Genomic DNA, 25,024 nt, shown 5'->3' with positions numbered 1-25,024 from the left:
ATCCTGCCTCCTGGCAGAAGTTGTGTTCCACTCACCAGAGGTTTTAGGATCCCGTGGGGTATCCTGTGTGGGCCCTTGAGGGTGTCGGGAGACTCCGCTGGCAAGGCACTCCCGTGCTCGAGTGGAGTGGAAGGGACTTGTGCCCCAGGTCAGGCCCTGGTCGTCTGCTTCCCTAGTTAACGAAGTCTCATGATCCGTGTGATTGCATTGGGGCAGACGCTGTGTTCCACTCACCAGAGGTCTTAGGATCCCGTGGGGAATCCTGTGTGGGCCCTTGCGGGTGTCGGGAGACTCTGCTGGCAAGGCAACCCGGTGCTCGAGTGGAGCGGAAGGGCATGACATATCATTTTAATTAGCATTATTCTGTGGTTTGAAGTCTGGAAGTGTTCTTTATCTTTGTTATTCTTTTTCAATAATGTGTTGACTCTTTGGGATCCTTTGAGATGCCACATGGATTTCAACATGAGATTGGACTAAATTTGTGGTTTGGATTGTGTGACTAGATATCTTAACAATACTGACTCTTCAGTCTGTGAACACTGAGTTTCCATTTATTCATCTTCTTATAATGCTAGGTTGCAGTTTTCATCATCCAAGTTGTCCATCTTCTTGCTTAGGGTAATTTTGAGTTATTTTATTCTGTTTGATCATATCATAAAGAGAATTGTTTCCCTTTCAAGTGGTTGTAGTATCTGGAAGTGTAATTAATTTTGTATGTTGTTTTTATAATAGATCATGCTACTTTCTTGAATTCATTTGTCAGTTCTAATTCACTTATGTTGTTTTAATTCTAGAGTTTTTCAACACTTAAGAGCACTTGTAAATAAAACTTAATTTAATTTTTTTATTTCCAGTCTTGGTTCCCTTTTTGTGTCTTTGTTTTCTAGTTGTCTTTTCCTTCCTTTCCCCCATTCTTTTTCTCTTTATTTATTTATTTTGTTTTTGTTCCCTTTTTTTTCAGGTCTCACAATGTACCTAGGGCTGACCTAGAATTTCCTATAGCCTGTGATGGCTCCTTCCTCCTTTCTTGCCTCCAAGTGCTGGCAATACAGATGTTTGCCATAATAGCTGACTTAGTTTCCTTTTCTTGTCTAATTGCTTTGGCTAGAACTCCTTGAACTGAATAGAACTAATTAAGCATCTTCTCCCAGTCGCTGATCTCCAAGTAAAAACTTTGCCATCTACTGTGATGCTCACTGTGGTAGTCTTAGTTGTCTTTATCATGCTGAAGTAGCATTCTGCTATGCCTAGTTTGATGAATGACTTTTTTTTCTATCACGAGAGAATGCTAAACTTTGTCAACTATGTTGTTAGCATCAATTAACATGTTTTTTTTCTTTTGTTAATATGATATATAGACATATCTCAGAAATATTTCAGATCTAGTTCTTCATGGCAACAGTGTTGTGCCCAAGGCAAGAGGAAGATCAGAAGAGGGCAGAGAATGGCATACAAGTCAGATTATGGATGATATTTATTAACTTTGACTTCTATCGGCTTGGTTCACGGTACCCCCAAATAATTGTAACAGTACCATCAATTGCCACAGATCAATATCACCACAACAGATGGAATAATAATGGAAAGGTCTGAAGTATTCTGAGATTATTTAAATAACACAGAGACAAGAAGTGAATATATACTGTTGAGAAAATGGCAATTATATATATATATATATATATATATATATATATATATATATATATATATATGTGTATATATATATATATATATATATGTGTATATATATATATATATATATATATATATATATATATATATATATATATATATATATTTGAAGCCTTCAATGTGTAAAAGGCAGGGTTATCTGTGAAGTTTAAGATAGCATGACATGAAGCATTCCTGCATTACATTGACCAAAAACTATGTCTAATTGCCTCTGCATTCCAGGCACAAATTCTGTTTGGTCCTGTAATATTGTAACATGTTGCTGAGCCCTACAATGGACAGGATTTTGCATGCCTTATTATTCCAATACTTTTTTTTAACCCTACCTAGATAAATCCTCATTTTCAAGATAAAATAAAATGTCCAAAGAAAATTGTTTTAGCATAATGTCGTTTCAGGTTGAGTAAATGATCAAAAGCAAGATAAAGTCCATGCTCTCTGAGAAACAAGAGTGTTGGAGCAAGGGAAGGAGGGCACTTTTATATAGACTTTGGAAGCACATCTGTAGGTATGGTTGGTAATATATGCTAACATGCATTACTGTAGGATATTTCAAAATCTCATTAAAATTCCAGGATAACTTGTTGTGTTAACCTGATACGAAGAAATAGGGTCATCCATCTCATGCCCTTTGGCCATGTGAAATCTACAAGTCTAATGTAGATTTCATTTCATTTCATGAGGATGTTGAATAGTGTGCCACAGCTTCTCATGCTTGCTTGCAGTAGTGAAGGGATTATGTCTATATTCAGTGTGTGGAGATATATCTCTGTTCTTCTCTGCTTGCCTAAGGCACCCTATGATTGGATAGAATAAAAATCTGATAGCCTATAGCAAAGTCATGAGCAAAAAGTTGGAGTTCCACAAACAGATTGGAACTCTGCGGAAGAATCAGGCATGGGGAGATTCTCCACCTGGACTCGGGGGATATCACATGTATGAAACTGAAGAGAGGTAACCAGCCACTTGGCAACCATAGGATAGTATAAATGGGTTAATATAAGTTAAGAGCTAATTGAGGAACAAGCCTAGCATAAAGCCTAGGCATAAATATGTAAATTAGCCTCTGTGTCATTATTCTGGAACTGGGGCAGACGCAGAAAAGGCCAACCAGTTACACAGCAGTACACTCACTGTGGTCTTGTAGTTAGTATTGAGAGTTATATAGTACTCCTTCAGTCTTTACTGTCAGTTTTGTTAGCAAACTAAGTCAGGGAGAAGGAAACAATTGAAGAAACCCAGTTCAAAAACACTGTCCAGAAAATACATTTTCACAAACATTTGCACCCCCAAATTATGCTAATCCTGTCTATAATCTATTGCTGCTGCTGGTTAAGGAACCGGGGTCCATTTTCTCTCTTATCCCTATAGGCCAATTCATCTTTTCTTCTGTCCTAAGGTGAAAGACTCTCTTTCCTAGGAAAGATCTTTGAAAGGCACACAGGTCAGAGAATTGCCAGACTCTTACTGATCAGTTAGAGCTGTCTGAAACCACAGCAAAGAGCCATTCTTTAACTCTGAGGGCCTGAGTGCCACCCACCGCACCTCAGCTCATTCTACAATTAAATTCATGTACTTCTAGACTCCTGTGATTCTACACACTTGCATGGCCTTTGAGAGCATGACAGGGGCTGCGCATGGGACAAAGACCCTCTTGTAACTAAAGCATGTATTAAGGAGTCATGGAAACATGACAGGATTTTTTTTTTCTTTTAAGACATCTAAAGGAAATTTATGTTTGGAATTTTGAAAGAACTCCAAACCTGTAGGGAAAGCTAGAAAAGACTATACAGAAATACACTACAAATATAACACAAGTGGATGCATCTTTTAAAATCAGTGATGCTTGGAATACAGCCCTCATAAAATTTAAAACACCGTTTTATTCGTATACATTTATTGTTGCTTATTGAATGAGAATGGCACCATAGGCTTGTATATTTGAATATTTGGTTCTCAGTTGGTGGACTGCTTAGAAAGGATTAAGAGATGCAGCTTTGTTGGACAGGGTTTGGCCTGGTTGGAGGAGATGTTTTAATGGGAGTGGGTAGGCTTTGAGGTTTCAAAAGCCCACTCCAGGTTCAGTCGTTCTCTCTCCTCACTCTCGTTCTTGCTGTTGCTCTTTCTCTGACTCTTGCTTATGATTCATATGAAAGCTCTCGGTCACTGCTCTAGCACAATGCCCACCTGCCCATTGTACTGCTTTCTACCATGATAGTCATAAAGCAACCATCTGAAACTGTGAGCAAGCCCACAACTCTATGATTTTCTTCTATGTATTGTCTTGGTCATGGCATCTCATCACAGAAATAGAGCAGTTACTAAGCCAATTGCCCATCAGTGCAGTTGTTTCCTAGTCATTTTCATGCAACTGTATTGTTCTTTGACCATGCTTACCCCAGTTTACTAAAAAAATTCTAAAACTGTTTTGTAGATAATTCTTATTTCTCACTGTCTTCTCCTCCAAATGAAGGATTCATTTACACTCCAAACTTATCTATGCATTCTGTAAGTAATTGCTTGTGACACTTAAAAAAAAACAGTATAACAAGAGAGTTAGGATACTACAAAGAATCTCTACTTTATATTATCCAAATCATTGTTTTCAAAGAGAATTCTCAAGAGAAAAATAATCAAAATGACCTCCATCCCATCCTGTAGACACCCTCACCACTGTCTTTAGGTTACTCCTCAATTGATCAAATACTACACTTGACAATGCTTATCCTGCTGAAGCTCCTTATTCATAGGCATAGCAAACATATGCCTGCTGGAGAACAGAAAGTAACTGATGCAGAAATGGATAATCAAAGCAAAAGTGTAGTTACGGAGCTAGAAGGAGAAAACTCACTAAAGGGACCCACATGAAGAGAGCCATCAAATCTGATCCAGTTTAGCCACTGAATGCCATTCAACCATCACCTTGAGAATCACATTAGATTCGACTTTCATTCAGGTTCGAAAGACTAGCACTGTGGATCACATTTCATGATTATTTAGAGATCTTTCAATTGATAAATCAGATAATTATGTGACTATTGGACTTTTATGAATCCTGCTATTTGATTCTGTTTTGCCTCATTTGTTTCTTGGGCTTAATGGCCAGTTTTGGGCTTTGTTTCATGATTTTAAAGCCATGGATAGTTTAACATTGATTCAACAAATCAGTTTTGGATAAAAATTTAAGAAGAATGTCAAGTCAACTCAATAGAACATATTACAGTAGTTAATGTGTGCCCAAGCACAAATAATACCAATAGGTTTATGTTAGTTAGCCTTGTGTCACATAATGGATATTTTAGGTAATAAACTTATAGAAAAAATGATTTTGGCTTAGGATTCCAATCTGCAGTCCTTTGGCATCATGGCTTTGGGTCTATGGTGAGGTAACAGATTATGTTGGGACATCATAGCATACACACACACACACACACACACACACACACATATACACACACATATACACACACACACACACATATATATACATATATACACATATACATGTATATGTGTATGTGTGTGTATGTATGTGTATGTGTATGTATATCCAGGGGGCAAAAGCAAGAAAAAGAAAGTGACTGATCCTCCAAACCCCTTAGAGAGCACATTTCTAATGACCTAACAACTTCCCACTAGGCCCCAACTCTCAAAGGCTTCATCACTGTCCAATAACTCAACATTGAGGAACCAGAGTTTTTAAAACATGAATTTTTGAGAGACAGTCAAGATCAAAATCAGAGCAAGTATTAAGTAATTCAACTTATTTACAAACATATATATGTAAGAAAGAGCAAACCTTTAGAGTTTGACCTCACATTTGCCTTGGTATAGAACATCAAATTGTACTACCTGGGGACTTGCTTCCAACCTTTTCACGACAGGACCTAGACTGAATAAATATATTTAAAAAAAACACACACACACATGTAAAGCCTGCATGAATTCAATGTGGTCATGAACTTGTTCCTGTTATATCTGTTCCTTGGAACTCATAGTACAAACAACTTTCTGAAGCATCCTTTCTTCTCAGTTGAGAAATATGGTAAAAGATGAGCATAGGAGTCCAGGCCTTTAATCCTAGCACTTGGAAGACAGAGGCAGGCAGGTCTCTGTGAGTTTGAGGCCAGCCTGGTCTACAGAGTGAGTTTCAGGACAGCTAGGGCTACATAGTGAGACCTAGTTTCAAGCAAAACAAAACAAGAGAGATAGACAGACAGACAGACAGACAGACAGACAGACACAGAGGGGGGAAGCATCATATTCTCAGTATTTTCTTGTTCTGTGAGAAATATTTGTGCTATGGAAGGAGCCTCAGAGAATTCTGGGACTGAATGTTCTTCAGTTTATGGCTCAGCTCTAGTGTTGGGAGAAGGTCTCGGCTTTGGGTTGTCCCTTGGGGCTATAACTCCAGTCTGAACTATTTTCTTCCTGCAACAGATATCCCTGAGAAGTTACTCTCACATGTAACTTCAGACAAATTGGTGAGCCTTAAATTCCAAATGGATATTATTGACTTTATCAATTAAGCTTTTCATGATAGTTAAGAATAGACCTTAAAGTCCTCATTAAAATCATCCAAGTTCACTGAGACTTTGTTCCTCTCCTATTTTCTGCAGCTAGCCAGAGGAATAACTCCCAGATACTTTCTGTACATGCATGGCTTTTCCCAGTTGTTCTTGATTACTATGGTTACCCATGGGAAATATCTGTGTATATTTCTGTTTCAAGGACACCATCAGTCATAGTTCTGATAGGCTTGGATATCTTATCTCTGAGAGGGAACAATTTGAAATGGCCTCAGAGCCAACAGGCCGTTCCTGTCAATATTTCCAATTGTAAAGATGTCAAATGTTTTGCTGTGACTCCTTGGAAATTGCTGAGGTATATTAAGGACTGCTTTTTTACATCCAGATCCCTGTGCACACAAAAGGAGAATTTAACAGAAGCTCATGCCATTAGTCATATGGATGCTAGCAAAAGAATGTGGGTGCTTCTAATTAATTTTGTCCTTTTTAAACTATCTAATGGGAAAGAGATGAGAGACTCACCCATCACTATCATGGAAAGAACATTGGGTATGAAGTCAAAAGACTTTGGGCTTGTAGAAACTTTCTTCCTGTGAGAATGTGGGCAAATATTTTAAACCCTTTGAGCATACTTTTTAACAAATAAAGTGAAAATAATGTGGTATATTAATATCAGATTATTTTAGGAGTGAGTGGGGGAACAAATGAATAAATGCATCCTGAAATGTCAACCATTGTCTAAATATTGATGTGCATTCATTACATGCTTTTGATTACAAGCCACAGAAATAAACTATGGCTAAGTAGAGCTAGAATGAGTTTATTAGAAGGATCCTAGAGAGTCATTGAATTTTTGAAGAGGTTTGAAGATTCTGTGGATACAACAGGAAATTAGATTGCTATGGGCTGGTGAGATGATTCAGTGTATAAAGGGCTCTTGTATCTAATCTTCACAACCTGAATTTGATCCCTGGGACCCACATGGTAGAAGGAGAGAAGTGATTTTCTTGAGTTGTTCTCTGACCTTTACAGGTATTCCAAGGCATGCATAAACCTCTCTACACAAAATAAGTAAGTCAGTCAGTCAATCAGTCAGTCAGTCAGTCAGTCAGTCAGTCAGTCAGTAAGTAAGTAGACATATAGGTAGGTAGGTAGGTAGGTAGGTAGGTAGGTAGGTAGGTAGGTAAGTAGGTAGGTAGGAAGGTAGGTGGGTAGGTAAGTAGGTAGGTAGGTAGGTAGGTAGGTAGGTAGGTAGGTAGGTAGGAAGGTAGGTAGGTAGGTAGGTAGGTAGGTAGGTAGGTAGGTAGGAAGGTAGGTAGGTAGGTAAGTAGGTAGGTAGGTAGGTAGGTAGGTAGGTAGGTAGGTAGGAAGGTAGGTAGGTAGGTAGGTAGGTAGGTAGGTAGGTAGGTAGGTAGGAAGGTAGGTAGGTAGGTAGGTAGGTAGGTAGGTAGGAAGGTAGGTAGGTAGGTAAGTAGGTAGGTAGGTAGGTAGGTAGGTAGGTAGGTAGGTAGGTAGGAAGGTAGGTAGGTAGGTAAGTAGGTAGGTAGGTAGGTAGGTAGGTAGGTAGGTAGGTAGGTACATTGGTGGGTAGGTACATAGGTAGGTAAGTAAGTAAGTAAATAAGTAGATAGATAACTAGGTAGGTAGGTAAGTAAGTAAGTAGGTAGGTAGGTAGGTAGGTAGTTAGGTAGGTAGGTAAATAAGTAAGTAAGTAGATAGGTGATAGATGATAGATACAAAAAGATAGATGATAGATAGATAGATAGATAGATAGATAGATAGATAGATAGACAGACAGATAGATAGATACATAATACATAGATAAACAAGACATAAATAAATGTAATAAAATTTAACTAAATAGAAAAAGAATTAGATAGCTTTAGAGACAGAGAAGCAGGACATGCCAGTGGCCTGAGCAGGAACCATCATGAAGATGCATTGATTTCTACTTCCATCCAGTATCTTTAATGGTCTGATCAGCTTTAAATACTGGAAGAGGTCATCCAGTTGGCTGAAATGAAATCTTATGCTTGTCCCTTGGGTGTGGAATGACCTGGTCCTTAGTTACTACTACATTGGTATCTTTTGCAAGCAGTGAATTCTCAAAGAAAGAGTGGTGACAAAAAAAAGAAGAATCGATTCTGGACAATGGAAAATTCAAGCAAGATATTAACACTCTTGGCTACCCATTATGTTACAAAACTTCTTCAAAGTCAGCGACTTTGAGCCTCAGAAGCCTGTATTGTGATCTCTATATACTGACTCTAATCTCTAGAATGAGGATAGTAGGAAGGTGATTCAATCATGATGCTGGTAGTGTTCTCACTGGTAGGATCAATGGCCTTTTGAGAGACAGCCAAGGGGGTTGGTTACTTCTTGTGCCCTATCAATACATAGCAAGAAGGCACTTCCTGTCAACCTGGAAGCAGTTATCACCATACCAAATCTTCCAGCTCCTTAAGCTTAGATTTTCAAGCCTCCAGAACTGGAGAAAGAGGAAATGACTCCTTAAACTATTGCTTAATCTATCTCATATATTGTAGAACATCTCCAGCACACTAAGACAGTATCCTGAAATCAATACTTCCTATTTTCTCTGTTTGGGATATAACATACAAATTTTTCATTCAAAGCCAATGATGCTGACCTCTGCTCCTCGCAACCGAGAGAATGCCTTATCTTTCTTTTCTGGGAAAGGAAGGGGTCATCTCTCTCATCTGACAACTCCCACAAATAGCAGCAATTATGACTCAGATCAAACCAGGACAATTCTAACTGTGCTACCCCAAGCAGAGGTGAGAAAGATGGAGATCTGACTCAGTTTCCTCAGGTATCCTTGTTTGGGATTGTTGCTGTTTTTGGCCTTGGCAACTCTTGAAATCTACTTGGTCCAGCTTTTCTGTGCACTTTGGGATGTGCTTCAGGTTAGCCGCTGGGCAGTTTCCACTGTATATCAATGAGCATGGACATTGATAAAATGACCCTGAAGTGAGCCCTTCATCCAAAGTGCCTATATTGTCAGTTTTTTTCCAAATAGTACTCCTTTTTTTAAACATTAAAAAGGTTATAAACACACACACTTTAACACATGCACATATAACTAAACAAATACAACCTGCTCTGTCTATTTAGTGTTCCTTGTACGTATATGATTTCAAGACTGACTCCTTAGTACCAAATAGCTAGTTGAGGAGCTAATTCCTTGGGAAGACTATTTCTCCCACTGTCCACCTTCTTTAGTTGTCTGTAGTTCTTTGTTTAGAGGTGAGGAGGCCCATGAGATTTCCTGCTTCCATGTTAGCATGTCTCTCGGTGTTGTACTTTAAGTTCTTGCACAGGCAGCCGTGTTGCTAAGGTATATTGGATGAAGCTTTCCTGCCATTCCCACAAGGCAGAAATTTACAGCCGATTTACTGTTCTTCTGGCTCTTAAATCTTTCTATACCCTTTTGCATGAGGTTCCCTGCGCCTTTGGTTGAGTTGTGTTGTAAATGGATCCATTATGGTTAGGTCTCTGAGGTCCTCCCAGGCTCTGAGAATGCTGGTGACAATGTGTAGAGGGTTTCTTGCTCCAGTCACTGTTGTTCCTGCACAACTCCTCTCTCTTGAGCTCTGTGTTCTTGTCCTGCTGGCAGATGAATTTCTTTTAATTAAAGACACTCAGTGGATATAAACTTGAGGTATGTTGACGCAGGGTCTTCCCATCATGTAGAACTACTCGGAAATCTTTCCAAGGATGCCAGAAATGATCTGTTTGGGAAATTTCCTTCCCAACTGTCAACTGGATCAGTGTTTGCTGTGAAATCAGAATACATGAGAGTAATCAGATCTGCTGGGAAGAGGACAGTTGGGAATTCTTACTTTCCAAAACATTTCACAATTTCACATGTGGTTTTCCTGAGAATGCTCTATCGCATGGTGTCTCGATCCAGTTATAAAGGCCCCAGGTCATATGCTACAACTCAGTCAGCACGCAGTCCAACAAAAAGTATGCTCATTTATGATACATCTAAACTGTTTGGCAATGGCTTATCAATATGCTTTGGCTTATCAGACAGAAAGATTAACATCTAGTTTGTGCATTTGCTTTTACTTGAATACAGATGTTCTTGAAAAAATAATCAAGACATCTTGTTCAAATATTTTTGTTCGCTCTTGGGTTATATTCTGGAAAAGGTAGGATAAACTACCCCTAAAATTTTTTGGTATGACCTAATGAGTCAAATAAAAAAGTTTTCAACACATCACAGATATTTTTGGAGCATTGGCGGAAACTTGAATCTCTTGTCTTTTGTTTGTTTGTTTGTTTGTTTGTTTGTTGGTGCATTTGGCAGTCACCACAACTGTTTACTTGGGGAACACGAGTCAACCTAATTGAACATGATGTCAACGTGTTTTGGAACAAAATTGTGTGGAGAATATGATGAGATTATACTCTGGCGCCAGAAACAAATATATCAGAGTTGCAAGAGCTGAGAGGTTATTCAACTTCATCCTCTCATTGAAGAAATGAGAGACTTGGGAGCAAACTGTTGAAATGGCATGCCTGAGCAGATAGCTTGCATCAGCAGAGCTCTCGTGAATGCGACCTTGTAATTGTCTCCTCTTTCCTACATTTTCATAGAGATGGGGGTATGTTTTCTCTAGCATATTCTTATACTAACCCTGAATAAGAAAACAGGCACCCCCAACTTACCACCTAGAAATAACAGCTCGATAATATATATGTACTGTGTGTGTATGTGTGTGTGTGTGTTCAAGCTAAATATGTTTGGTTGATTTGGTCTGGACTTTATCTTCTATTTATTCTTAAAAGATTTCATACATGAATGCAATGCATCTTGGCCATATCCACCTCAAACTTCCCCCTCTCAATCCTAGTTTGGGACTGCTGATATTTTTGGCCTTAGTGACTCTTGAAATCTAGATGGCCTAGCTTTTCTGGATACTTTGGGAAGTTGGCAGTTGGTCAGTGTCCACTGAATGTCAGTAGGCATGGACACTGAGCAAACATACTGCCCTTCTTCCAAAGAGCCTATCTTGCCCATTTTTCCTCTTATATTACTGCTTTTTAAAGAATTCTAAAATTTTCAATATAATTGAAGGTTTTGCCCCATTCCGTTTTCTCCCCACAACCCCTCCAATGTCTCTCCCTCTTGTTCCATCTCAGGTTCATGGCATGGCCTCCTTTTCTCACACACACACACACACACACACACACACACACACACACACACATATATATACAAATATAACCTGCTTAGTCTGTTTAGTGTTACTTGTACATATATGATATCAGGGCTGACTGCTTGGTATTAAATAACCAATTATACCCTTTAAATAACCCTGGACACCCTTAGTATGCAGTCAGGTAACAGCACTGAAGCCATGACATATCCAGAAGACAGAATCCCACAATACTCTTTTCCACTCAGGTTCTTACATTCTTTTTGTTCCTTCTTTCAAGATGGTCTTAGAGACTTAGGGGAAGGTGACATGGTGTGGGTGTGTCACTTAGGGCAGAGCACTCAACAGACCCTTGCCATCATTTTGACCAGTTGGGCACATCTACATTGACCTGTGACTTTGGAGGAAGCCTCTCTGTCCAAAGTTGAGAGGAGGGCTAACCTTCAAGTATAAACATAAATATTTAGAAGGCAGTTCGAAAACATGTCCATTTAGCAAAATACCAGAAGGCGGCTTCCCTCTAGGGATAGTGAGATACCTAGTGATGGGTTCTTGAAAGTTGTGCAGTACCAGGGATCCATCCCCTCCTGTGGAGCAAGTCTCACATCCAATAGAACCCACTTGCTTACCTCCATAATCTCTGTGTGGCTATTTTACTAAGGAGCATATCTTGTCTTGTAGATTAGTATTCCAGAGTTCAGGATTCAGCATACAGAAAGACTGTTGGTGACTCTTCTCCCCCAGAAGCCTGCTTTGTGCCTTCTAACACTGTTAAGCTAGCCATCAGGGAGGAAGTTTTCAGGTCAATTCCAGCTTGATTTCAGTATGTCCTGGAGTCAAAGTGTGTTGTGTCCTCAGTAATATGGTTTTACTATCTAGTTTCAGTAGGCAACCAAGAGCAAAGGCAATGACCCATGCTGTTTTCTGAACCCCTCTGGCACCCTTGACCAAGGAAACATCCTGCACACGTTGACACTGAGATTTTCATCAAATAATTCATGCTTCTGAGTAGGATCCATTTCTGTAGGAGGGAAATAGACATTTATAGAAACTTGAGATCTGGAAAAAGACATTAAATTTTTCTAAAGGGAAAACTGAGTCTCTTGGATAAAGATAGGGCAAGGCAACAATTTGCTCCAGTCCCGACATATTGAGGACAGAGAGCTATGCATTTTTGTGTGGAGTTTTGATTTTAACAAGATTCAAATCTCCAGGGTCAATGAAGAGCAGGTATCACATGGACTTGCATTCAAACCTGGGTGTCTGTCACCTAAACTCTGTTCTCCAGATTGTGTCTCCACTGCCTTCTCAGAGTCCTCCTTAAGTTTAGTTTGCTTGTTTATTCCTATCCTTTTTGAATTCGTTGAACTTTTCAGACATCTTTATAATCGTTCTTTTGGCTTCTGTGCTTTAAAATTTGAAGTATTTTTTGTTTGTTTGCTTCTCTACTTATGGAATTAGTGATCTCCGGGAGAAATGTACTCTCTTGATTTTTCACGTTGCTCGTGCTTTTGTGATGTGCCCTGTGCATTAGGATTTGGTTTTATATTTTGACATGTTTTCTAAGCACACCAGTGACAGTATGGAGAAGTTTGGGGGAAGACAGAATGAAGGGGAACAGGCCTCTTATCAGAAGCTTGGGGAACTGCAAAGTATTCTTTCAGGTGTTCTACTTGATAGCTATGAAAAGTCCAGATCTGTCAGTGTGGTTGTGTGGGCTGGGTGCCTAAAGAAAGTCCCTAATACAGAGAGAATGGGCTTGAGAGTGAGACTGGGTTACGAACTTGGCATGCCTGAAAATATTGTGACACATTCCTGGAGTCTGGGTTCTTGTAAAAACAGATAGAGTTTTATGCCACCTAGGGAAATAGTTGGGAGTAGGTTGGCATGAGCACAAAGCAGGAGAGGGAACTATCTGGTGGTGGAGGTAGTGTGAAGTCTCAGAAGAGTGGGTAGGGACCTGTGGAGAGAAAGGAGTGGGGTCTCATTAGTGGTGGGGGCAGTATGAGTCCATTGTCTTATCTACAATATAAATAAAGCAATTGCTGGTTTCATAATGCTGCTGGAAGATCACGATATTGCTTGTAAAAACACACCACATCCTAGTCTATGAGATGGGTAAATAAATATCCCTTGTTATATTGCATGCTATCAAGAGATATGGTCTATCTCTCTGCTTTATGGCATCTGGAACAGCCTTTGACTTTAACATAATGTGTGAGTTCTGATATGTCAGCCTTTGGTTTTCTGAAGCCTTTTCCTAGAACTACTATGAATGGGAACCAAGCAAGGCCATTGAAAGATGACTGGCTACATAGAGAAGGTATCTGCTCCAGCCTACATGTTGCTGATGGCAAATGAGAATGATGCTGTCTTGAACCTCCCAGCTGAGGCAAACCTCCATCTGAATATAGATGGATGCATAGCCCAGATGATAAATCATGCATGCATGCATAGGCATCTGGTCAGACTCACGCAGTGTCCCCATGTTTGTGCCCACTTTCAATTTGGTTTTCCCTGGGAATGATCTCCTTTGGTGCTCTGCCTCATTATAAAACCCTGTGTCCTTTCCCACTCACATAACTGCCTACAGCAAGTACAATTTTCTGCAGTGCTGGTGACCTTTGGTATGCAGACATTAGCAAGCATCTGTGACCTTGCAGAGTTCTAGCCAGAGCCACTGCCCATTGATGCTTAGAATGTGCAATAATAGTGGAGCAATTTGATAGAAGTGCTACAGGGAGAGGGGCCTCATTTTCCTAAGTTTCAACTTCTCGATCAGAATTCAAAGCCGACTCCCAAGCCAAGCAAATGTTTAGTAAACATGAGCTATTATTTATAAGCACCAGATGTAAAATCGACACCGCTTTACAATTTGTAAAGCAGAATCAATAACTTTATCCTAACTTGTCTTCACAATGATCTCACAAGAGATCTTTTTGTTTTCCTTTTGCCTTTCATTTTATAAAACTTTTAACCTGTGCTGGTGAGAAGGCTCAGTAGGTAAAGATGCTTGCCACCAAATCTGATAACCCAGATTGGATCTCTGGGACCCAAATAGTGGAAGGAAAGAACAGACTACCACAAGCAGCCCTCTCACCTCTGCACACACCATTGCACATGTTCGTGCACATACATACAAAGAAATAAATGTATGTAAATGTGTTAATGATTTAACCAGTTGTTAATGATTTTGAACCCCTTGGATCATGTTAGAAGCAGAGTTGCTGCTCTGTAAGGTAGGTCCTGTTTTGGATTTTGCGTACTCATTTCCATGACAAGTGATGTGGGAGCATGTGACAATCACTAAAGATCGGGATGTCCTCTTCCCTAGAGTCCTTGCTTTAGGGTGAAGCACCTTATCTCTTATTCTATCCCGCTATTGCAGAATGGAGTGTCTCAGGTTTTCACTTGGTCTGGGGCCAAAATCAGCATCTTGGGTTGCTGTCTTAAAGCAGCAAACACTATAATCACTGCAGGTCTTATATAAAGTGCAAAGTAGCCCAAATAAGATGTATTTAGGAGCAATGTTTAGTAGTGGAGGTCATGGCATGCTTCTGGCATCAGACTAGGACAGCTAACCACGAGGGCAGTAGAAATCAAAATTTCACTAAATACCAAGTTTTATGGGCAAAAGGAAAATAATAAGATGTGGTTGTAACAGGCAGAGAAAGTAGAATCCTTATGTACGGCTAGTGGGGGCTTGCAGTGTTACAGTCATATTTAAAAACGGACTAGGAAAGCCGAGAGCAGCAGCAATGGCTGTATTTTTAACACTTGGGAAACAGACGATTAGAGGATCACAAGTTCCAGTCCAGCTGGGACTACATCACATGACACTCTCGAAACAAATGAACATCTCCAAATCCGATCCAATCATCCAACCAATCAAACCAACAACTGGCTCCTCCCTAAGCTAAAACCTGAGCTGAGAGGACAGAGCAGCGGTAGACTATATTAAAAAGCTAAACGTACAGTTCCCGTGTAATCTAACAGTCCCTCCATCAAACATGTATAGAATAGAAATATTTGTTAATGTAAAGCCTTGACAGGAGTGTGCTTAGTAGCATGGTTGCATAATACAGCAGAAGAAGTGGAAAGAATTCACATACACACCATCTGATGGATAGATAAATAAACATGGGCTATCCACTTCAATGGAATATTATATAACCATAAAAGGAAATTAGGTACTGATATATATCACAAAATGGATGCCCCTTAGAGTATCTTGCTAAGTGAAAGAAACCAGATGTCGAGCATTACATACTATATAATTCCATTTATATAAAATGTTCTTAATAAGTAAAACTACAGAGACAGGAAAAGATTCATGGCTGCCCGGGGCTGTAGGGGGACCCAAGGTAATGACTACACAATGTAACATTTCTTCCTGGAGAGGGAAAAGTGCTCTAAAATGGACTCTGATGATGAACGCCCTCCTCTGTGAAAATACAGCCAATACATCATTCTCTTAAAGCAGACAGATTGGATGGTGTGCGAGCCATGTTTCAACAAAGCTATTAAGAAAAAAAGAGGAGGGAGACGGAAGCCCTGACTAGATATATCAGCATGCCAAACGCTGAGCTAGTGTGAATGATATTTATGTCGAGGGGGAGAAATAACCAGAATATATAGAAGATAGGAGAATGCAAGACCAAAACACGAAGGTTCATCTCCACTGTGAACCCCGTGAGGCTGGGGCTTGGACTAAGGGCTCTGACTCTGGATGGTCTTCATCTGAAACACTCATCTTAAAGGCCTGGATGCTGGCTCCCCAGACTGTGGAGCAAAGAAAGACTGTGGTGCCCACGGCTGTAGGGAGATAAGGAGTAATGACTATACTATGTAACATTTCTTCCTGGAGTTGGAGGGAACTGATTCTAATGAGAGCCTGTTTCTCAGCACTTATCAACAAGCTAACATTTACATCTCAGTGCCAAGAGTGGGGAAATGGGGAAGAGTCAGTGTTTATTCTGAACACTTCATATAGTAGAGGCATTAGCCAGTTAGGGTCTCCGTTTGCCTTCCGGTTCTTGTCAATTTTCCTATGTGGGGGTTATCCTGATTTCAAATTTTAAAAATTTGAGCACATTGAGGCTGAAGGAACAGCGATCGTTTGTTTGGTCACGTAGCACACAAATAGCAGCATCGGCATAGAAAGCCAAAAGAACCTCTCAGCAGAGCATTACACGCACATTAGTGTAATTCAGAATCCCCAAATCAGACAACGGAGGGATGTGCCAAACGGAGTTCGTGGCCTGCAGCCTTGAGAACACACAAGAGCCCAGAGCTGCATCTCCCAAGGCAACATTGATTGCAGCTCTGCAGGTCATGTTTGATGAACGATATTTGGCAAAAGTAAGTGGGACAGGTCATGAGCTCTGCCACCCAGGGTCAGAACTCCAAGAGAGTCATGCTGGACTCTCCTGGTGCCCCATCCAGTAGTCAGATAGGGACTATTCTTTCCATTTAGTCCTTCCAGCAAGCTGTGCCTGTTACGTCTGAGAGCCCCCTTGGCACTAGAGGATGGCGTATGTAATAGAACTCTAAGCAGCTGCTGTGAGCTCGGAGGTCAGGCGGACGACGTGGGCAGAGGATGTAAGGACACCTGCCTCTTGCAGGGAAAGAGGAACAAATGACAACATTTGTTGCCTTCAGTGTGAGTGGCCCAGGCAGCTTGTGTGAGGCCCTTGCAGAACTGTTTGCTTCGTGAACATGGGTCCCTCTTTTCATATCTGGAGCAGGGAACAGATGTTCCATCAAAAGACACATTTAAAATAAAGATAATTATGCGGTAAGAGGCTTAATTACATCAGCTTATTCAGGTCCACTTAATTGCCTGACAGCCCAAGTGCCTCCCACTTATTTGCGGCAGAGGCTCTCGTGTTTTGCTGGTTTATCAAACCCTTTGACGGCTGGAGGGAGATGTTATTGACTTAGCAATTCAGAAAATATCAATTCCTCATATACAGCTGGTAGAGGAAAATGTAAATATTTTTAACAAGCAATAAAGACTCATCATTTTCCTAGTGCCGGCTTGTGTCCTAGAAATGATTAATAACTGCGATGACTCACAAAGGTAAGACCCAAGTAGATATTTCATCTTTAGCTGTCTCTTGGTCATATTTGCAGCCTTCCTGTCATATTAAAATCCTGGGGAGAAGGTGATTTGGTAATTTAAAGAGGCCATTTGCCTTATGTGACAATCAGGCAATTGACCCCAAGAAAGCAGTTTTATGGCTCTATTTCGACTCTCCTTAACTTTAAAGGTATAGATTAGTTCTGCTCCAGACTGATGTCCTGTCTCTCATTTTTTGGCCCTGTAAATTGCCAGCCCTTTCAAAGCACTTATTTCCCTTACTATTTCAATCTTTCTCTCAGTATTCATTTTTTTCCCCTTGCCAAAGCTTCCAAATGAACCTCTGCTCATCTCAGTTCTAAGAAGAAAGAAAGAAAGAAAGAAAGAAAGAGAGAGAGAGAGAGAGAGAGAGAGAGAGAGAGAGAGAGAGAGAGGAAGAAAGAAAGAAAGAAAGAAAGAAAGAAAGAAAGAAAGGAAGAGAGAAAAAGAAAAGAAACATTTTTTAAAAGCCTCAAACAAGGGAAATTCTGATTTTTGTTCCCTCCGAGTCATCATCCATCTGTGGCCACAGCACTTATGTAAACACTTCTATCATGGATTCCAGGAAATGCTTCCCCCTGGATTTACACTGAAACCAGTAGGGATCCTAGCAGGAGGCAGATGGTACATCCGTGCTCACTGATTGAAGGGAAGATAATGAAGGGATGAACACAGCCAGGATTCCCATGTCTGTTTCCTAATAAAGAGGACGTGAAATTAACCTAGGTGTCTACAATGGATAGCAAAGATGTGCTGCATAAATACAATGGGATAATGCTGAGCTATAAAACAACGAAGCTTCCATTGGCCTCAGCATGGATGAGCTCGGAGGACTCTATATACACTGAAATAAGCCAGACACAGAAACACAGATACTGAATAGAAGTAGATGATTAAAAGAGTGACCTTAAAGAAGGGTAGAATAGAATCGTAGTTATCTGCTGCTAGAGGTGGAGGAGAGGGGGAGAGATGGTTAATGGGCACAGAATGAACCCTTGGAGAGGAAAAATCGCTTTTAATAGCTGTGTCAGATAGTAGTTTCTTTGGTTGACAATAATCAATTACATGTTCATAAACAACTTGTGGAGTAGATTTTTATATATTATCAACGGGGACACATGACTTCTGATGACTATGTCAATTATTCTTATTTGACTATACATTATATATTCATTAATTATTATATTCATTATTATTCAGTGCATTCCATAAACATACTGGGATCTGTCAATTTAAAAACCTTTAGAATAAAGAAGAGAAAGATGAGATGAGGCACAGGACAGGAAGAAGAAATGCTAAGTACATTGGGCCTAGGGAAGTGCAGTGACAGGTTTGACACAACAGAGGAAGGAGCAGGAAGCACTGCCTGCCAGAAGCTCTGGGCTTCAGATCAGGGCTTGGAGAACCTGGGTCAATGCAGAGGGGAGGCAGCGAGGGGAATCGATACCGTGTCTCCACTCAACCCCTACCAGCTCTGTACCAGATCTCCCCTCGGGCCACCTGTACTGGCTAGTTCTGTGTGTCAACTTGACACAGCTGGAGTTATCACATAGAAAGATGCTTCAGATGAGGAAATACCTCCATGAGATCCAGCTGTAAAGCATTTTCTCAATTAGTGATCAAGCGGGGAGGGCCCCTTGTGGGTGGTACCCTCTCTGGGCTGGTTGTCTTGGGTTCTATAAAAAAGCAAGCTGAGCAAGCCAGGGGAAGCAAGCCAGTAAGTAACATCCCTCCATGGCCTCTGCATCAGCTCCTGCTTCCTGACCTGCTTGAGTTCTAGTCCTGACTTCCTTTGGTGATGAACAGCAGTATGGAAGTGTAAGCTGAATAAACTCTTTCCTCTCCAACTTGCTTCTTGGTCATGATGTTTGTGCAGGAATAAAAACCCTGACTAAGATACTACCTTAGACCCTCTCCTAGAGACCAGGGAGTCACAGGTACTACTCACGTAAGTCAGTCTCCCACGTTATTAAGCATAGCAGGACTCCAGTAGGAAATGAGAAATCTGCACATTATCACCACCTTCTGGGAATCATCTGTTGGCACTCCATCCATTATTATCTCCTAAGTATCTATTCCCGAAGGTTCTGTTGGCCTTCTCTTCCATCCTAGACTGGATTATAAGGTCCTCAGTTTTGAGGGCCACCTCAATATTTGCTATATTTACTTCTTTCTTTCCTAAGCTCCCTTTGCTTGGTGCTTTCTTACTATAGGAAGATCATGCCCCGCATTTGCACATCGTCAAACTGAAATAATTTGTTATTATTATTATTATTATTATTATTTTATTTATTTTTTATTTTTTGCTCAATTCAGTTCTCCCAGAACTCATTCTGTGGCTTACTGTTCTCTTTCCAGAGTTAGGGTGGGATGGCCATCCTCATTTCTTCAACTATATGGAGACCACAGAGTCTTAAGTTCTGTGGATTCCCAACTCTGAATTCTCTACACTCTTCCTTCTCTTCCTTCACTCTATGGGCAAACAAAAGGCAGATCACACTTCCTTCCTGTGTGCTTTCTTTTGCTTCTACTATTTAACTGTGGTATTATGTCATCTATGCTGCTTCTGAGTTTAAAACAGATTGCCTTTTGACAAACTTCCAGACCAAAGTCTTAACATTAACTAAACCCTACAGTTCCAAAGCTGAGGCTGGCTTTTCTTTAACACTTCCCCTCGGTTCCACCTTTTATAACATAAACAAATCCTAGTCTCGGTCTCCAACAGGCTTTTAAGCCCCACTGATACAGAAGTCATGGCTGCTAAAGACACGGACTTACCTCTAAGGTAAAGACTTCAGTGACCAGCCCTAAACAGGACATTTATTCCACCCCATCTAAGGCTCAGGGAACATTCCAGAAGAGGGGTGGAACGAACATAATAGTCTGAAGATAGGGAGAAAAACTGCAAATGTTGCCCATTTTCAGGGCGTGATGTAGCCAATGCAACCATGATCTCATAGCAGTCAAAGTTGCCTGCATTGGGCCCATGTAAGAGCAGGCCTGTCCACAGTCAGCCATGGAACAGGGAGGGAGTAGCGAGGGTTTATTAGTCCCTTCCAAATTATTGGCTACTGACAGATTCTAGGGGGAGGGGTAGATATTGTTTACACCTACGTACTGACTGATGTACAGTTCCACACACAGATAGCTTTGGTTAAGCTTACTGAGCCACAAAAATAACATTAAAAAAAAAACACCATGAATGTGAGTAGGGGAGTGGTAAAGGGGGTTGGAAGGACTTAGAGAGGGCAGGGAGTCATAACAATGAGAATATTCTACATATATATTTAAAAATGTCAAAGACAAATTTAATAACAGTTCTTTTAAAGCATTTTAAGTCATTCAAATTTATATTTCACACTTCTTATCAGGGTGAGGGAGAGAGCACAGTGGGGAAAAAAAGCTTACCACACAAGTCCAGGACCAGAATTTGGACATCCATCTTCCATATAAATATCAGGTGGACATGATATCCTTCCTATAATCTCAACATGTGAGGAACGGAGACAGGGGATCCCAGAGCAAGCTGGCTGGCTAGATTAGTGAGAGCTGGGTTCAAGAGATAGATCTTGCATCGATCCATGCTGGTGAAAAACTGAGGAAGAAATCTGATGTCATCAGCCTCTAACCTGCACATGCGCACACATACACACCCCCATATAAGAGCACTCACACATGCAGGTGTACCACACACACACACACACACACACACACACAAACATACTTCTCTTCATTCTTCTCTTCTCTATCACTCCACACCTTTGTCTTCTCTATTCCTTTAAGATACACTATTACAATTATAGGAAAAAACTAATTCACATCACAGAAAAACTGAAGGGATAAGGATGTGTGAGCTCACTTCTGCACCCTTGAAAAACAATTGCATCACCAGGAAGGGCCAACAGTGCCAGCAAAGTCTGTCAATCCCAGTGCCCTATCCTTGGGCCATTAGTCTCAGGGACAGTACACATGTCTAGAAAAGTAACCAAGGCCGCTGGTGGAGACGGCTTCCTCTCCTAACTGCTGTAATCCTTATCAGTCACATGTGGGGCTTTACTTGATATTTCACATCCTCTCCTCCCACAGTCATGGTGGAGGCTGAACATTTTCCCATGAGATACTTGGTGCCTGGAGCTTAATCATTCCTCCTTTGCTCTCAAATTGATGATGGCTTCCACAACTTTTCTCGAGGCACTCAATCTCTTTGGCAAACTGACCTTTTGACACTTAGGTAGTTGCTCCAAGTCAATAATAAGGGTATGAGAACATTGCCCAAATCCCTTCATTTCCACATGCCTGTTCATCATTAGTCCCTCCAGAATGAGGTTTCGTGGGACAGTGTAACTGGCCCCACAGTATGTTGCTATGTACTTTGTATAAGCTATAACATTTTCAGACATCATCAAAACTACAGTTTCTGCATAGACCAACTCGTTCATCCCTCAGCTCTTCCCTCATGTCAAGACGGTGGTCCTGTAGATGCTACAGACCACTCAAGGAGTCTTTTTAAGTTCCTTAGGTATCCTCTGAAAGGGAGAAAAAACTTGGTGGCAAGTTCTATAAGACTTCAGAGTGGAACAGACTTTGTGCTGATAAGACATTTCACTTAACACCCCTACAGTGGGAGATAGTGCTGTTAGCACACACTATTTTTAGGCAAGTAAACTGAAGTCCAGAGAAGAACACATTACAATTTGCTTAAACTCATGTGGATATTAAAGGGCTGAGCGAGAATTCATAAGTGAGTTTCAGATTAAAACTCTGCATGTCCCTCCACAGTATGTCGGTTTAAATAACCCTCTAGTTGTTTACATCTGTTTTGCAAATTCAGCTTTGTTTTGTTTTTTAAAGTTAACTAACCATTTTATTAATTCTTTGGAATTTCACATAATGTATTTTGGTCATATTTTATCCCTAACTCCTCCTACATCCCTCCTTCATTATCTAAACAACTTTGTGTCTTTATTTATTTAGTTTTTTTTAAAATTATGGAACCCAATTTATGTTTCAAATATATATACCCTTGGGTATGTGGACAGCCACTGGAGTGTGGTCAGGATATCAATATCCACAACATTAAAAAAAATAGTTCCCCTTCCCTAGGAGCTATCAATTTCCAATAGCTCTTTAGCTAGGGGTGGGAACTCATCTCTCCTTCTCCATGTCAGGAATTTGCTTGTCCTGATCTTGCACAGGTCTTGTGCTACCACAACCACTTTAGTTCCTACATGCAACTACCCTGTGGTATCCTGTGATGGTTTGTTTATGCTCGGCCCAGGGAGAGGCACTATTAGAAGGTATGACCCTGTTGGAGTAGGTGTGTCACTGTGGGTGCTGGCTTTAAGACCCTCATCCTATCTGCCTAGAAGACAGTCTTCCACTAGTAGCCTTCAGATGAAGATGTTGAACTCTCAGCCCCTTCTGAACCATGCTTGCCTGGATGCTGCCATGCTCCCACTTTGAAAACAATGGACTGAACCTCTGAACCTGTAAGCCAGCCCCAATTAAACGTTGTCCTTTGTAAGAGTTGCCTTGGTTGTGGTGTCTGTTCATAGCAGCTGCCTTTGGAACAAGAGTTGGAACTCTCAGCTCCTCCAGTTCCATGCCTGCCTAGATGCTGCCTTGCTCCTGCCTTGATGATAATGGACTGATCCTCTGAACCTGTAAGCCAGCACCCATTAAATGTTGTCCTTATAAGAGTTGCCCTGGTCATTGCCTCTGTTCACAGGAGTAAAGCTCTAAGACATAACCCCTCCCCCCACAAAAAAATGGTTTCCTTGTGCTCACTCAGAGCTCTGGATCTTAGTCTTTCCCATCTTCTGTGATGGTCCTTGAGTACTGCTGGGGAGGGAGCAGTGTGATCCAGATGTCCTGCTCAGAGCTAAGCATTCTGTATCTGATTTTCCTTTTATTTTTGAAATTATAATATAATCATCTCTTCCCTTTCCTCCCTCTACGCCCTCCCATATAACCCTCCTTATTATTTTTCAGATTAATGGCCTCTCTTTTCATTAATTGTTGTTACATGTATATATGCATATTTCCTAAATGCAACCTGCTCATTCTGTACGCTGTTGCTTGTCTGTGTTGACTAGGTGGTGTGTAACCAATCCGTGTACTTTTCCTTAGGGAAGGTGATCTCTCCCATTCTGGCCATTCCTTGGTTGCCAGTATGGGCTTTCCCCCATCTACCACAGCATGTGTATTGCTGTTTGCCTTGTTCTGCTCATAGTTAGAGAGTCATGTTGGTGAAAATTTATGGGTGTAGCTTCTGACATTACTCGGGAACACAGAACAAAGTCCCTGATACTGTGACTCTTACAATCTTTCTGCCTCCTCTTCACGATCTTCCCTGAGCCTTAGGTGCAGGAGTGATTTGTATGTGTCCACCAGGGCTGCGCCCCACAACTCCATTCTATTATAGTCTCTTATAAGCGTACACTTTGATGAGTTGTATGTCTTTGTATCAGTCTCCAACAACTGAAGAAACAACCCTCTCTGATGAAGGATGAGAGATTCATGAATCTACAAGGAGTGGTCTTAATATTATATCAATAAAATAGTAGTAGGTTCTCTTCTAGGGCCTATGATCTGTCTCACCTCAAGTTCTTGATCCCATTAATGATACCAGGTATTGGTTTCATCTTGTAGAGGGGGCTTTAAATTCAACCAGTAAGTTGTTGGTTACTACTGTGATGTTCTTACCATGAACACATCAGTAGACATCTCTTGGGAGTCTGGTTTTTATTGTAGTTCTCCAGGTTTAAAGATGAGTACGATTGATAATTACCTTTCTCTTCCAGTAGCAAGCACAGTCCCTTCCTGCACTATGAAAGCTAGCCACTGGGAGAGATGTTTCTAGGTGCAGGCTGGTTTGATTTTGCAATCTTCTATAACTCATGTATGTGTTCATTCCAGCAATAGTCTTACCATCAATTTAGAGAGGCAATAGATTATGTTTGGAGATTTATGGAAGCTCACTGATTGACAACATAAAAAGATAGAAGCAATTCCTGGCACTGGCTTTTTTGAGTTAGCTTTTGGTGTCTTAGGGGCATTTTTCAACCGGTAATAGAGTAATTTCATTTTAACTTCTTTTAAAATTGATTCTTTTTGTGAGTTTCACACCATGCACCCTGTCCACTCATATCTACCCTTCCCTCTTGCAACCCCCTCAAAATAAAACACACACACACACACACACACACACACACACACTTACACACACACACACTTTTTGTGTACAAAGCATAGAAAACATATTGTAAAAGCTGTGTTTTGTCATAGTGTGTCCCACAGTATATCCTTCTGTCCAAACATCTTCACTTGCAAATGTTCATTACAATGAGTCATTGTTCTGCTTTAAGATCTCTGGCTTCTGTAACACCATCTTTATTGCATCCTCATCAAGACTTCTCCCAGTTATCCTGTTGTTGCCCGGTGGCATGGAGATCCTACAGCTTTGAATCAGTAGGACTAACCCTTTCACATGT

At 40.7% G+C, this 25,024-nt stretch overlaps 1 long non-coding RNA gene across 1 annotated transcript in view; it reads right to left on the bottom strand.

Annotated features, from left to right (window-relative positions):
• Positions 1-8,742: 8,742 nt before the first annotated feature.
• Positions 8,743-25,024, bottom strand: part of 9330117O12Rik (RIKEN cDNA 9330117O12 gene) — a 28,127-nt gene continuing 11,845 nt past the window's right edge. The window contains exons 2-3 of the long non-coding RNA NR_045400.1: positions 12,040-12,431; positions 8,743-10,019 (exon numbers count right to left, since the gene is read on the bottom strand). This is a non-coding gene — a long non-coding RNA (RIKEN cDNA 9330117O12 gene). The remainder of the gene's footprint in view (positions 10,020-12,039; positions 12,432-25,024) is intronic.

This window comes from Mus musculus, chromosome 18 (assembly GCF_000001635.26).
Source record: "Mus musculus strain C57BL/6J chromosome 18, GRCm38.p6 C57BL/6J".
NCBI classification, from domain to species: domain Eukaryota; kingdom Metazoa; phylum Chordata; class Mammalia; order Rodentia; family Muridae; genus Mus; species Mus musculus.
The sequence above is the reverse complement of the archived record's forward strand: the minus strand, read 5'-3'. Positions and strand labels throughout refer to the sequence as shown.